This window comes from Polypterus senegalus, chromosome 1 (assembly GCF_016835505.1).
Source record: "Polypterus senegalus isolate Bchr_013 chromosome 1, ASM1683550v1, whole genome shotgun sequence".
Classification (NCBI taxonomy): Eukaryota; Metazoa; Chordata; class Cladistia; order Polypteriformes; family Polypteridae; genus Polypterus; species Polypterus senegalus.
In genome coordinates, this window is record NC_053154.1 from 87,009,438 (window position 1) to 87,026,094 (window position 16,657).

At 38.8% G+C, this 16,657-nt stretch overlaps 1 protein-coding gene across 1 annotated transcript in view; it reads left to right on the forward strand.

Moving 5' to 3' along the window:
- Window positions 1-6,220: 6,220 nt before the first annotated feature.
- hjv (hemojuvelin BMP co-receptor) overlaps window positions 6,221-16,657 on the forward strand; it is a 41,638-nt gene continuing 31,201 nt past the window's right edge. Inside the window, exon 1 of the mRNA XM_039752889.1 lies at window positions 6,221-6,405. The gene's annotated coding sequence lies outside the window, so the exon portion shown is untranslated. The remainder of the gene's footprint in view (window positions 6,406-16,657) is intronic.

Consider the following 16,657-nt stretch of genomic DNA (forward strand, 5'->3'; position numbering starts at 1 on the left):
GCTGAGAACATTCGATGCATGTACACCGAGAAGCTCACGTGAACTGACTTTGAACGCAGTAAAAAGCAACAGCTCCAAAGAGCACTGAACAAAAACCGCATTACACAATTGAGAAGACAGCAAAAGAATATGAAGCGAGTGACGCATGCAAGCATATTCATAAGTGCAGCTACTGCGGAAACAAAGCACACTGTGGAAAAAGTCAATGTCCAGCTAAAGGAAGACAGGGTAAAAAAAACCCGTGCATGCAGTGTGTCACGTCTCAGATAAAGAGGAAGATGAGCTGTTTATTGATGCAGTAAGAAAGAAATTGATGAATGAAACCTGTTATCTTTACAATGGTTGACAAACACGGAATGTAACTTGAACACAACACATCCTCCAAATACGAACCTCATTGAAAGAAATAATGATAATCAAATCTTTGATGACAGCAACACTCATAACAGTCACAAAACAATTACATTGAGATATATATATATAATATATATACCCCGATCTACATACTGTCAAACAAATGTACCGCACACCGTGGCGTACCGTGAGAGGCTTTGCCTCTAGTGCTGACATCTGAGGTTCGATTCCCGAGAGGGGGTGCCATGAGTGTGTACGACTGATGAGCCCAGAATTAGGGTGAAACACGTGTTGTGTACTCTTTGCATTATTTGACAGTAAAACTATTTATATATATATATACATACACACACATACATGTACTGTATATCAGTGCTTCCTGATTCATTTTACCCCAGCACCCCCTGTGACAGATGATCCCGATTTCGCACGACCTTGGTTTGAGAAGAAGTATAAAAAAATATGAGGTTAACGCAGAAAAACAGATCACCAATTGAAGCTTTATGAGTAATGGATACTTTATTCGCCATCAATAACTGTTTTGGTAAAGCCATACTCAGTGTAATCCTCCTTCCATTTTCTAATTTTTTCGCGACTAGCCCTGATTAAATGAACGGTAAAAAAGTAAGAGCGAAGCGACGGTGACTTATTGAAGCAGGCAGGCGAGAGCACAATAGCACGTGGGCTCAATGTAGTGCGCGTCAAGTCGATCTAAAATGCATGATCAGATTCGAAAAAATATATCTTTTCAATCTCTATTTGGATATAAGTAGGTTCTATTTAGTCGACAGAAATATCTTTGGTAGGAATGTAAGTTGAATTTAGTCTTTAAATTTCTTTGGTGAAGAAAAATGTATGCAATGATGACTAAATTTAACTTAACATTCCTACCAAAGATATTTCTGTTGACTAAATAAAAATTACTTAGATTTAAAATTTAAATAGAACTTGAACAGATACGATAGTTCATAATACCCATGCAGCACTAAGTGCACGTAAGAGCGGAAGTCATCCATTTTAACAAGCAGCGTATTGCACTGATACAAAATACCCTGCCCATTTAATTATTTAGGAATGGATAGATAAATTAAGATTTTGTACAAATAATGTTTTTCATTTTTCTTCCTTGATGGATTCTGGCACCCCCAGCAACAGTTGCTCGCACCCCAAAGGGCATATATATATACTGTATATATACAGTATGTGTGTGTCTATATGTATGTGTGTATATATGCAGATATGTATATATATATATATATATATGTATGTGTATATATATTTATATGTATGTGTGTGTGTATATATATATATGTGTGTATGTATATATGTGTGTATATATATATATATGTATGTGTATGTATATGTATGTGTGTATATTTATGCGTGTACAGTGATCCCTCGCTATTTCGCGCTTCGACTTTCGCGGCTTCACTCCATCGCGGATTTTAAATGTAAGCATATCTAAATATATATCACAGATTTTTCGCTGGTTCGCGGATTTCTGTGGACAATGGGTCTTTTAATTTATGGTACATGCTTCCTCAGTTTGTTTGCCCAGTTGATTTCATACAAGGGATGCTATTGGCGGATGGCTTAGAAGCTACCCAATCAGAGCATGTATTACATATTAACTAAAACTCCTCAATGATATACGATATGCTTCCCGAGCGGTGCTTGATTGTTTGCTTTTCTCTGTCTCTCTCACTCTCTCTGCCTGACGGAGGGGGTATGAGCAGAGGGGCTGTTTGCATAGAGGCTGTTTGCCTAGAGGATACGGACGCACCTCTACAAAATGCTGCTTTATCACAGTGCTTCGGCATACTTAAAAGCCCAAAAGCACGTATTGATTTTTTGATTGTTTGCTTTTATCTTGCTCTCTCTCTCTGACATTCTCTGCTCCTGACGGCGCTCCTTTAAAGAGAAGATATGTTTGCATTCTTTTAATTGTGAGAAAGAACTGTCATCTCTGTCTTGTCATGGAGCACAGTTTAAACTTTTGACTAAAGGGTGTTATTTCATGTCTAGAGGGCTCTAATAATGTTAACAGTGTGGAAAAGTTTATAAGGGCTTAAAATATATAAAAATAACCATACAAACAAATACGGTTTCTACTTCGCGGATTTTCATCTATCGCAGGGGGTTCTGGATTGCAACCCCCGTGATCGAGGAGGGATTACTGTATATATGTAGATATGTATATATATATATATATATATATATGTATATATATATGTGTATATATGTATATATATATGGATGTATGTGTATATATATATGTTTATATGTGTGTGTGTATATATATATATACAGCAACACTCATAACAGTGACAAAACAATTACATTGACAATCATGTTACGTTATTTTCAAAATGTTTCCTTTTCTTTTTCATTACTTCTTTAACACACTACTTCTCCGCTGCTAAGCATGGGTATTTTACTAGTAATATAATATAATATAATATAATATAATATAATATAATATAATATAATATAATATAATATAATATAATCCTTCTATATAAAAGCTGTCGGGTGTCCTTCTGTCCCGTGAGTGCTACGCAGACGTGGAGTTTCACACACGCCCTGTCCATTTTACAATGCACGATGGGATTTGTAGTTTTGTTTTTCCTGGTAAAAGATGATTTTCTACTCCAGTGCGACATCTTCTTCTTTCTTACTATATAAAAGTGGTCGGGATTGTCCTTCCGTCCCGTGAGTGGAAAGCTTATCACAGACTTACTACTTGTAGCTTGCGGTACGAAGCGACATGATGTGAGCAGAGTTCTGGTGCTCCCATCGTTCCCTTGCTTTTGTGCGCGATGCGCTGGAAAAATAGATAAAATTATGTCTCTGGAAATAATTAATGTTGATGGAGTACAAATGCCTCATCGCATAGTAAATATCAGGGGGGTTCAAAAGGGCGACCTCAATATAGGGAAAAAGTTTAAATTTCATCACAAAAATAACAGAAACGACGAGTATTAAAGTAATACCACTCAAATGCAATATAACCAAATTAATGAGTTTGTATAAAATATCAAATTGATCTACATATTGAATTGCCTTAAGAAGTGGTCTACTTCAAAGTCGGTCGCCTTTAAAGGCGGGTCAGCCTAGTATAATATAATATATGAAAAACAGCACAGGCAGTTCAGGCTTCATGCAGTCATTCCTGTGTTTGTGGTTCAAAACTCATGCTCAGTTCTTGTTTGTTTGTAGTAGCAGTATTAATAATAATATTGTCACATATAATATATTGTCCTCCAGATCCTCTGCTTTGTTTTCTATATTATTTATTTGATCACTCCTTTATCCAAAACGACTTACAACATTTGGGGACATGTCATTTGTTTTACGAGTTTGAACACTGGCAGGTGAAATGAATTGTTCATGCTCACACAGTGTCAGTAGCAGGATTTGAACCCACATCCACAGAGTGTCTGAAGGCCTAGGTCCAAAGTCTCAATCATTACCCCACATCCTACCTGCCTATATCCCCAAAAGACACAGAGCCTAGATTAATTGGCAATTCTAAATCTTACGAATGTGTGTGTGAGTGAAGGTGTGTTTTGGATTCAGCCTTTTTAGTGACTGGCAGAGCACCCAGGGTTGTTTCCTGCCTGGCATATGGTGCTGCCAGGATAAGCTGTGGCCCATTCAGACTCCATTTTGTATTAAGCAGGTTTGACCTCATGAAATAGAATAGAGTCTTTTTTTCCTTTGTATTTCTGTTTTTCCTTTGTTTTCTTTTTATTTGTTTCAAAGTGAATAGTTGTATCTGGTATGTTATTATTAAAAGTCTGATTGTGTAAAATACCATTGTAATGTTCTGGTTTTGACAATAAGACATAAAAAAGAATACAGTTAATATACAATGCAGGAAAAGTTTTAAACAACCATTGGTCCTGTGTTATGCAATGTCTAATAAATAGTAAGCACAATATAATATGGGGCAGCATGGTGGCTCTGTGGTATCTTCCCGAGTCCTCCCTACGTGGAGTTTGCATGTTCTCCCCGTGTCTGTGTGGGTTTCCTCTGGGTGCTCCAGTTTCCTCCCACAGTCCAAAGACATGCATGTTAGGTGTACTGGCGGTCCTAAATTGTCCCTAGTGTGTGCTTGGTGTGTGTGTGTGTGCCCTGCGGTTGTTCCGGCCTTGCACCCTGTGCTGGCTGGGATTGGCTCCAGCAGACCCAGTGACCCTGTGTTAGGATATAGCAGGTTGAATAATGACTGACTGACTGACTGACTGACAATATAATATACCATTGTTCCATCTGCCTAGTAAAAGGGGTCACTTTGGTAAGCACTCCTGTCTCACAGCTCCAAGGGTTTGGGTTGGGTTGGGTTTGAAATCTGTCTAGCTGCTGTCTGTGTGAATTTTGCCTGTTCTCTGTGAGTCTGTATGGGTATTTCTCTGGGTACACAGGTTTTGTCCCATGTACCAAAGACATGTGTGTGAACCTATCTATGACTCTGAATTGCCTCTGACTGTGTGAAAGTACACTACAACTTTAACTGCTGTAGAGGGTTAAATCCTGCTTAGCACCCAAGACAGGTTGTGGTCCTCGTAATGCTAAACTGGGGCATAAGAAAATCCCTGAGGGAAAAGGTGGGGAATTGCAGATGTCTCAAAGCATGCTCCTCTGTTTTCAGGAGAGAAGGACATTCCCCAGGATGTCACCAGATGTGCAAAGGAGTCTGACACACTCCACAAGGTCAGATGCTAGAGCGTCACCATTTCTGGTCATGTGTCACTGGGGCTCTATAAAGAAGAGATGAGGCCAGAGAAGGGTTGCAATAAAAGAACTCAGCCACTAGAGCACTAAAAGGCACCTAGATAGATAGATAGATAGATAGATAGATAGATAGATAGATAGATAGATAGATAGATAGATAGATAGATAGATAGATAGATAGATAGATTTTATTTGTCCCAAGTGGGAAATCTGGCTTCTTGCAGAAACCCTTTACATACTGTAAATAAATACATTGGGTAAGAGGATATGGCTGAAATGACTACATTTATGTTTTAAAAAACATGCCGAGATCACATCTAATATTAAAAGAACTACATATTGGGGACTTGTATACAAACATGATGACAACTCGCCTAACTCCTCACACTTTCTGCTTGTAATAATACGTGTTGGACACATACAATTATTTATTAAACAAACCCAATAACTTGGGCATGGAAATATTCCTGAAACAGCTTATGTGTTGGTATTCTGGAAGGTCTCCACTCCGACAGTTTTTGCTATAGTCATTGGAAATGAGATCAACCAAAAATTCACAAATAATAATTATGCAATTAAAGCATTTTATATAACATTTACTAAGTGACCATGGCTACAAAGATGATTTGCATTAAACTAAATCTAAAATATTTATTAATTAGGTGCATAAAGATGGTCCAAAGGTGAGATAAAATAGAACTTGACAGATGAAGCTGAAAATTTGGTATATTGGTATACACTGTATACCACAATGTCAAACACAAAAAAATCAGCCTGGGGGCTATGTAACAGTTCAGACATAGAAGATGGCCTTCTTGACAACAGTGGCCATTCCGAGGAGGTAATTTTAGCAGAGCACAGATGCAGCTGTAAACCCTGCTGAATTTGTTTAACTCTGCATTGCTCAGAATAGTAGGAGGCAGGGAAACAGCCAAGCAACAGGTTTGTGACTGAACAGGTTGCATTTCCCATCTTTTTATAGCTGCTACCAACCCCTCTGCATATGTTCATGTCTGAAGGGCTTGGCAAGCATTGGAACAGGTGTCTAGAGTGTCTGATTTATCTCTTCAGCGGAGACCCACTGCAGAAAATCACACTCATCTGCTATTTGACACAGATGGTAGAGGTGCTGGTGGTGGGGGAGTTAATATCTGACATAGCTCAATACTTCCTACCCTCTCACTGAAACACACTCACCCGGGTGACTTGTAGGGAATCCACAGTCACATACAGCAGGCAGCAGGAAAACTGAAGTTTCATATCAAGGAGATGACAAAACTCTGGCGTACATGCGTTGATTTTCAGTCCTGGCAGGTGAGCAAAAAGTTCAAATGCTTTGTTAAAATTAGTATCATTTCCCTAGGAGTTAGCTGAGTAACTGGAGTAAAGCGTGCCAAGCATTTATATTGAGATGCAGTTTCACATTGTAACCCAGTCAAAACTAGGATGAGATATGGAAAGTTTATTATAATTTGATCCAGCTTGCTTTGTGTTTGTGTGAATTGCTTGATTTATTATGACTTTTGGAATCATACCGTGCACCTTGTTAGCATTGTGCTGCCTTGATATTTTTGACTTTATCTCCTGCCATTTATCCATTATTAGCTCCATTCTTGACTTTTGTGCTGTAGGCCTTACATTAGTCAGTTAATTTTGGCAACATCTAGTCTGTCAATACGTTAAAAAGCAATGCTTACTGTGAGCACCAGATTTTTGCCATTTAGGCCTAGAGCTTATGTTGTATGCTGAATTAATCTGCTCCGTGTAATTACAGTCTCAAGCCACAGCCATATTATTTGCTGATTAACACAGAGTTTGTTAGCCAATAACGTGCATTGTGGGTTTAGGTGTTGGACTATATACTGTGTTGTCATTGTGCTTCTCTGTTCACTGTTGTGTAATAATTCATTATGCCATAGTGTTCTTCTAAATTATTAACGATACAGAGTAATAAAAAGGACAATTTCAACATGCTTCAGTGTTTTTTGAACTACTCTGTCCAGTGCCATTGAGAGCCCATGCTAAATATCTCTGTGAAGCCCTTTGATTGTAATATAAGAAGCCTGATGATTTAAGAGCACCACTCGCCATGTGGAATGCCAAGAGACGTTTTGCAGAGTGCAACTGTCTCATATGGCTAATTGTTTTAGAAAGTACTTTGTCATGTGCTGGCCTCTGAGCCTTGTTAGGCACAATAAAGGCTGACTCATTGACTGGCCTGCTACTGGGCTCTGATGTTCTAAAGGTCAGTATAAAGTAACATATTCCTTTACAGTTGGCTTCTACATGCACAGTGACAAAGTAAATTGATACCAAAGTTGTTAAAAGAATTAGCATCCATGGTCGAATAATATATTTTTATTCAACAATTTCTATTTCTTGAGTTTCAAACTGCAATGATTAAAGCAATTGGCTTTCTCTGATTTCTTTACTATTTTATATCGTGCAGTTTTTCTTTAACAAAAGAAAATGATTTCTGCTGATTTGAGTTAGGTCTACTAACTTTGGCATCTGTTTTTTTACATCTTTTAGATAAGGTAATATTTCTAAAATAGTTGCTAGTCCTAAAGAGAAACAAAAGTCTAGTCAGTGGTCATAGCAGCCTTTCAGAGTTTTACATTGTTAATAAATTGTGATGAGGACAGGCCACTCGGCCCAACAAGCTTGTCTATCCCAGAGGTGGGCAACGTTGGTCCTGGAGAGCCGCAATGGCTACAGGTTTTCATTCCAACCCAATTGCTTACTTAGAAACTAATCCTTGCCAATCTCAGACCTTATTTAATTTTATGGCTTGTTAGTCTGCAATGTAAGGTTCTTAAATCGTAGATTTTTTCCTTTCCAAGGATATCATCCAAATGATTTGAAGCCGAAAATAGATAATTTTCAGTCTGTCACATTTTCTATTACGTGTTTTATTAAATCAAATAGTGCATGATGAACACGGGCGGCACGGTGGCGCAGTGGTAGCGCTGCTGCCTCGCAGTTAGGAGACCCGGGTTCGCTTCCCGGGTCCTCCCTGCGTGGAGTTTGCATGTTCTCCCGTGTCTGCGTGGGTTTCCTCCGGCGCCGGTTTCCTCCCACAATCCAAAGACATGCAGGTTAGGTGGATTGGCGATTCTAAATTGGCCCTAGTGTGTGCTTGGTGTGTGGGTGTGTTAGTGTGTGTCCTGCGGTGGGTTGGCACCCTGCCCAGGATTGGTTCCTGCCTTGTGCCCTGTGTTGGCTGGGATTGGCTCCAGCAGACCCCCGTGACCCTGTATTCGGATTCAGCGGGTTAGAAAATGGATGGATGGATGATGAACACACACTGTACATTGGAACAAGCAAGATGGTGAACTGCTGACTGCTTTTTCATTTACATCTTATTGCTAATAAGGAGCCATTAAAACAGTAAATGCTGTTTAAGATCGAAATAGGCAATTAAGGGTGGGGAACCTTAACGTCTTCTTCTTCTTCTTTCGGCTGCTCACATTAGGGGTTGCCACAGCAGATCATCTTCTTCCATATCTTTCTGTCCTCTGCATCCTGTTCTGTTACACCCATCACCTGCATGTCCTCTCTCACTACATCCATAAACCTTCTCTTAGGCCTTCCTCTTTTCCTCTTCCCTGGCAGCTCTATCCTTAGCATCCTTCTCCCAATATACTCAGCATCTCTCCTCTGCACATGTCCAAACCAATACAATCTCGACTCTCTGACTTTGTCTCTCAACCGTCCAACTTGAGCTGAGCCTCTACTGTACTCATTTCTAATACTGTTCATCCTCGTCACACCCAATACAAATCTTAGCATCTTTAACTCTGCTACCTCCAGCTCTATCTCCTGCTTTCTGGTCAGTGCCAACGTCTCCAGTCCATATAACATAGCTAGTCTCATAGACCTTCCCTTTCATTCTTGCTGATACCCGTCTGTCACCAATCACTCCTGACACTCTTTTCCACCCATTCCAGCCTGCCTACACTCTCTTTTTCACCTCTCTTCCACAATCCCCATTACTCTGTACTGTTGATCCCAAGTATTTAAACTCATCCACCTTCGCCTACTCTACTCCTTGCATCCTCACCATTCCACTGACCTCCCTCTCATTTAAACACATGTATTCCATCTTGTTCCTACTGACCTTCATTCCTCTCCTCTCTAGAGCATATCTCCACTTCTCTAGGGTCTCCTCAACCTGCTCCCTACTATCGCTACAGATCACAATGTCATCAGCAAACATCATAGTTCACAGGGACTCCTATCTAATCTCATCTGTCAACCTTTCCATTACCATTGCAAATAAGAAAGGGCTCACAGCCGATCCTTGATGTAATCCCACCTGTACCTTGAATGCATCCATCACTCCTACCGCAGACCTCACCACTTCCCTCATACATATCCTGTACAGCTCTTACATACTTCTCTGTCACTCCCGACTTTGCAACACTGCATTAAACAATCCCGTTAAAAACTCCACTGCCATCACTCCTAAACACCTCCATGCTTCCACAGGTATGTCATCTGGACCAATGGCTTTTCCATTCTTCATCCTCTTCATAGCTGTCCTTACTTCCTCCTTGCTAATCCGTTGCACTTCCTGATTCATTATCTCCACATCATCCAACCTCCTCTCTCTCTCTCATTCTCTTCATTCATCAACCTCTCAAAGTACTCTTTTCATCTGCTCAACACACTCTCCTCACTTGTGAGTGCACTTCCATCTTTATCCTTTATCACCCCTTACCTGCTGCACAGCCACAGGAATAATGTGCAAAATCCATTCTGATATTCAAAGCCAAGGTTCCAGGATTTATGAGCCATCAGGACAAATCACTGCACCACCCTGCCACTCCACCTCTGCAGCAGTTTTTTTCTCAGTTTTTAATGTGTGATGTTACCTGTGTTTTGGCTTTTGTAGTGCTGGCATTACAGCTCAATCTGAAAGCAGGTGTGGCAGAAATGGAACTTTCATAAAAATATTAGATGAAGGTATAGGCTTTAAATGCTTTTACTTTATAACTTTAAGATGGTTTAATTTCACCAGCAGCCACAGCTCCTCATCACCTTATATCCTACCCCACCTATCATTCTCCTGTCTTATCATGGATAGGACACCGTAGTGACTTAACTTTAACTTTATTAGCTCTATTAGGTTGTCTGTGGCTCTGATGCTCACAGACATGCTGTGTACAGACACACAAATAATTTGTACAAACAGGTTGTGTGTCCATTCTGCAGTGGGCCTGAGATGGTTTGTTCCACATCTCGCCAGGAGAACAGAAGCTTAGTTTTAATGCATTGTATGCTGGGTGTAAATTGTGTGCTGGACATGGTTGTGAGGACCAGGCGTTCATCTCATCTTCTTGGTATATATTTATAAAGCATTACAGTCATTTCCAAATCTCTGTCACAGGAACAAAACAAAACAAACTTGCCTTTCTCTTTCTCAGTTGATCTTACTGTATAGAGAAAGTTTTTGAAATATGCTTTTCATTTGTCTTTCTCACATTGTGATTCTTATTTTCGATTCTTATTTTTAGTTCACTGTCCACAGGAGACACACAGATGTACACAATTGGAATGTGGTGTAGAGGGTTACTTGGGTAAAGTCCACATAAATTCATTGGGTAGTGCCCCCAGTGGTGATCATTTTTTAGAAAAGCTAAATTTTGTGAATTTCCCCTTGGGATTAATAAAGTATCTATCTATCTATCTATCTATCTATCTATCTATCTATCTATCTATCTATCTATCTATCTATCTATCTATCTATCTATCTATCATTTTACTAACAATAGAAAGCCCATGCGGATAACGGAGCAATGCAAGCTCCAGTGACCAGATAGTGACCAGGGTGAGCCCATTCTCTTACCTATTGCTCCACCACATTACAGGTATGCAGTCTGTTAATGAAGGAGGGATCTTCCATAATCCTATACAGAGGTTAGTTACCATTGGTGCCAATTTGTTTTGTAACATATATCTCTATTTTCTTGAAAATATACTTATTTCAGGTAAGGACAGTGGGGTTTTCAAGTATGATAGTCAGTCAGTCATTGTCCAACCCGCTATATCCTAATACAGGGTCACGGGGGTCTGCTGGAGCCAATCCTAGCCAACACAGGGCGCAAGGCAGGAAAAATTCCCAGGCAGAAGTATGATAGTTATACTCACTAATCATGGCAAATGTGTTGCATATTGAATAACACATGCAATTAAAAGTTTACTGTACCCTGTACTTGTGACAGTAATGTCCCTAACACAATCAGTTTGGGTCAGAAAAAATAGTTAAATACATTAATAGAATATATTCATGAAGCAACTGTTCATAGCTTGTTTTTCATGGTCTTACAGATGCTTTAACATTATATATACTGTAGATTAGAAGAGGAACCAGAAGGAGGAATGCTTGCTTGCTGTCAAACACAGGACACAGAGTCAGTGAGGCAACAATATAATCACGGCTCTCAAGTAAGCATTGATCTTGAGATCAATGGGGTAAACGTTGGAAGCTGGAATCTCTCTAAAAGAGTTAGAATAATGTCCTCCTAGCAACTATGTACGTTTCCCCAAGAGACCCTAACATGCTATGCAGAAAGGTGCTCCATCGCCTTCATCTCATATTTCATACTTCAAAGACATGCAGTGTTTTATTTCCAGCCTTTACGTTTTGGTATCCATTTCTATAACACTAAGTGTTTTGAAACTATTCTGCTTTTTTTATGCAGAAACCAGTCATTAAATATATCACATCTGTATGTTTCAGGAGGAAAGACTTTAATGCTAGGCCATAAAACATCTACACACCTAAAACAAGCAGCAAAGGGCAAAACATTGTAACATTCGAGAAAAATAGCAGAGGGTTTAAATGGCTAAATGGCTTGATGATTTCCAACAAGACAGCAGTCAGATGTTAAATCTTGAAGACAAATATACAGCAGCAGTTTGCTGTGATAGCTGCCCTTTGATCATTTTATTCAAGTATTATTTACAAGATCAGCTCTACATAATTTAATTTATGGCCATTCTGTCTGTAACCAGAATATTCCAGCAGGTGTGTGGATATAGAAAAGGTTTTTCACCTGACCTTCAGCTAAAATTGCATTTTGTAGTTTGCCTTTCTATTTTTACTTTTCAAAAGGGTCTTTTTCACAGTTCATATACTATATCACAGGCTAAATACATTTATATGTCTAGATAAATGAAAGCCAGATCTATGTGCAAGGAAGTACATTGTCATGTGATTGTCATTCAGGAAAAAAAGATTTGTATATATATATATATATATATATATAGGACAGATACGTTGTTTGAGATATATATACATTGGTTTGCAAAGGTCCATTCTCATACAGTATATATACATTGGTAGAGATACATTGGTTTGGATACATCTATTCAATATTGTTGTCATTATTGTACATATTTTACACAACAATATACCTCTCAAGTGCATTTTATTTTGGAAGCCATCTTGGATGGAGGGCTGTGATTCCAAGGCACTTTTTTTCTTTCATTATTTAAAACAATGTTGAAGAACTGATGAAGCAAAAATGAAATGCTAAACTTAAACTTAAGCCGGGCTGTGCCTGTCTATAAATCCAAACTGTTCTATTCAAACTAATGCATATATCTGAACCAACTTAAATATCCAAAACCGATCTATCTCAGCCAATATATGTTTCTGAATGTATTGTATTAAAAGGGATGTTGTGGAAGTTTCCGGCCCGGATCACAGACAGACGCATGACACCCAAGTCCAAAACACACACGTTTATTTTCTTTTTTGTACAAAAAATACACACAGTGCACAGACCCCACAGGACTCAGTCCTTTTCCTTCCTTCTCTTTTACTTCTCCCTCCACTCCTCTCCCTCAAGCTCTGTTCTCTGCCTCCCAACTCCAGCTTCTTGAATGGAGTGAGGCGGCCTCTTTTATACTGCACCAGGAAGTGCTCCAGGTGTTCCCTGATCATCTTCTGGCAGCACTTCCGGGTGTGGCCCCTGTCAATGGCCATGGACCCCGGAAGGGTTCAGCTTTTAAGCTGTAAGTCCATGGCCCCAATGCAGACCAGGGGGCTGCCCTCTCATATCCCAGGGCAGGTACTGCTTTTGACATGTCTTCTTCCCCCATCCTCGCCTCAGAAGAACCCCGGCCATCTGCCACAATGTGTGTTTATGTGTGCATATATATATATATATATATATATATATATATATATATATATATATATATATATATATATATATATATATATATATATATATATGTGTGTGTGTGTGTGTATACATACATATATATATATATATATATATAAACCAGTCCATTAAAAATAAATTGTGGCCACCAGTGGTGCTTCAACTTACCAAACACCTGACACAAAGGCTTGCACAAAGGTATAAAAGCACAAAGAATCCTTATTATTGGAAACTCTTCTTCAAGCATTTCCCACACCACAACCACAAGTACAATTAAGCAGAATGATAAGCACCAAGAGACTCTGTCTTCTTTCTCTGTTTATCACTGCCTCCCAGCAAGTTTTGTCCTCTGGACTCTGGCACCCAGAGTTGGGACAACTGCCTCCTTTTATGCAACACCCGGGAGCATTTCTGGTGTCCCGTAAGCGTGGTCTGAAAACACTTATGGGTGAAGAGAAATCTTTTTATTCTTTTTTATTTTTTTGAGCTGTTACTGGTTGTCTTTTCGGTTGTGTGATTAAACAGGAATACTAGGTTGGTACCTCAACCTCTTTTCTTTGTCACTGCCTTGTCTACCCACCCAACTCTTTCTTACTCCATATATATATTGTGACACTAGAGGGTGCTGTCTCTCCTCTCACCCGACAGACAAACGTCCAGGACACCAGGTAATAGCACCAATAATTATTCTTTTTAATTATTTCTTCCATATACTGTATAGTGCCTTTAAAGCACCCCAGCCACAATAAACACAGGTAAATTGATACCAACACAATTCTTCACAATATAAATTTCTGCTCCACACCTCCCAGCAAGCTCTGTCAACTACCTCCCAACTCCGGCTCAGTTGCTGGGTTCACAGCAGTCCTTTATATAATACCCGACTCAGAGAAAGTGCTCTATAAAAAATAAGTGAGTTTAATTCAATGAAAAATAACATGACATTTATGTTAAAGTTGTTTAATTCACTTCATGGTCAGGGTTAGTGTTAGGATTAACTAACTCGGGAGTATCACACACAAGACAGGGACACTAGCCTATTGCAGTACATCACAGATATATGTTTTGAAATAGTTGCTGCAATGAAGTGGTCTTTACATTTTAATAATAATTTTTAGAAATACTTGCCTTAATTTAGTCTATATTTTGTGACAGAGAGAAAAATGCGTATAAGTTTAACTTAATTTTGAGTTATAACCAGTGCACTAAAATTATGATTACAGTTTAGAATAGCACTGAGTTGAATTTGTTCTCTAGATGGAATATTTTTGTATAACTGTACTGCAGTATACACATGGATGACATTGTATATGAATGGTGGCAGTGATTTTCAATTAGATAGAGCTTTATTGTTCCCAAGGGGAAATTTTGCTTTTTACAGAACCTCTAAATAAATAAATGCATAAATATGTAGATAAGTAAGTAAGTTCGTAAATAAATAAATAAACACACGCCAGAATGACTGTACAGCAAGAAAATGAAAAGAAATAAAAGTTTTGACTTAGCTGTCACAGCACCAGTGAGGCTTTATGCAAACATATACTGTTGGTATAAAGGAGCCCCATAGCGTTTCTTAATACACATTTGTTGAGTAATTTGTTGGCTGAAAGTCCACAGTGTCAGTGTGTTAGTAAGAGGATGTGCAGCATTGGTCATAATGGCACTCAGTTTATTTCAATCCTACCATTTGCTATGACCTCCAGCGGTCAAGAGTGAATCCTAGAACTGAGGCTGTTTTTTTAATTAGCCTGTTGATTTGGTGGGCCTCTCCTGAAATTATGTTACCGCCTCAGCAAACCACAGCGTAGAAAATCACACTGGCCATCAGAGAGTTATAGAAGATGTGAAGGATGTCACTTCCCATATTAAAGGAGCACAGTTTCCAATTGAACATGTGCCTCTGCCCCTTCTTATATAGCTCATATGTAGTCTGAGACCAGTCTAACCTGTTATTAATGTGGACCCCCTGTAAGAGTAGACCACCTCTACTTCCTCTCCTTGGATAGTGACTGGACATTGAGGCTCTTTGGTGCAATGAAAGTCTAATACCAGTTCCTCGGTTTTTATGTTGAGGTGCAGACAGTTTTCCACCAGACTCCTATACTCTGCCTCTTCCCCTTTATTGCATATTACTTGATTTGTTTGGCCTTTTAATTAAATGGAAAATGTAATCAACAAAAGCCAAAAAGTGCAAGTTTAAAACTGCTCCTAGTAAAGTTAATAGTATTACTTCTAGACAAAAGACAAGAGCTCAAGCTTGGAGGTTTGTTATTGTGAGGGACCAGATAAACTAAGAAAAGAGTCAAGGAAGAGGTGAGCATCAATGTTTTCATGGTAACTGTGCTAAACTGAGGCAGAGAAAACTGACAACTATGACAATACTATATTACACAATGAATGCCAGTCTACATTTCTCAAGTGATGCATTCCAATATTCAAGACAATAAAGATAATGTTTCAGGAATCTTGGCTTGCTGGCTCTATCTGGTGACACCAAAAGGTATTACAGATTAAGTAAACTCCTGGATACAGTCATCACTAGTTCTGAATTGGCCAGGTAGCAGAATAATCCAGAGCTATGAAATATTAACAGCCTTTATACACAAACAGCAGATTGGTCCTAATCAGATAGTTCACTTCTTGCATTTTACATACTGATTGCACGGAATTTAGAAATAGAATAAATATCTTATTACAAAGGGGAAGCAGACTAAAGACTAATTGAATTGCTATGATAAATTATGTATAGCAAGTAATGATGTACACACACCTAAATGATGGAAATTGTGATGATAGCCTATAATAATTGGGAATGATAATAGACAAGTCCTTAACCTAAAAGTGAGACAATAGAAACAAAGCAAGAAGGTTATTCATTATAGAAAAATAAACACAAAGGGAGTGTAACAACCTAACAGGCACATTAAATGTATTTCCAACATAGTTGCTGGACATAATTAATAGCACTAAGTGCCTCCTTTTATTCTCATTTCTCATGTTCTTTCTCTCATTTGCTTTCTCCCTCAACTCCCATGAACTCCATATTCAGTGAGCCCCTGGTAGAGAATTGCTTTTCAATCCCACCCTAGAGTTACTTCTGGGCAATCCCCACAACTAGTTTCTGGATCTGAGGTCAGGAATACCCACTGGATATCACCATAGCTTCCTCTGGAATCTCTGCTTAAGTCCAATGGATAGTTAAAAGGTCTAAAGTAGATGGTGCACCAAATATGGGAGGTACAGTCATGAGGTGCACCACTAATATGTATTCTTACCTTTAAGACAACAAACTTTTAACTAATCCACAAGTGATTAAGCTTTTGTAAGTGAATGACTGGCTGCATCTTCACAATGACTTTACGATTTGAAATCCTAAAGGGTACCATTAG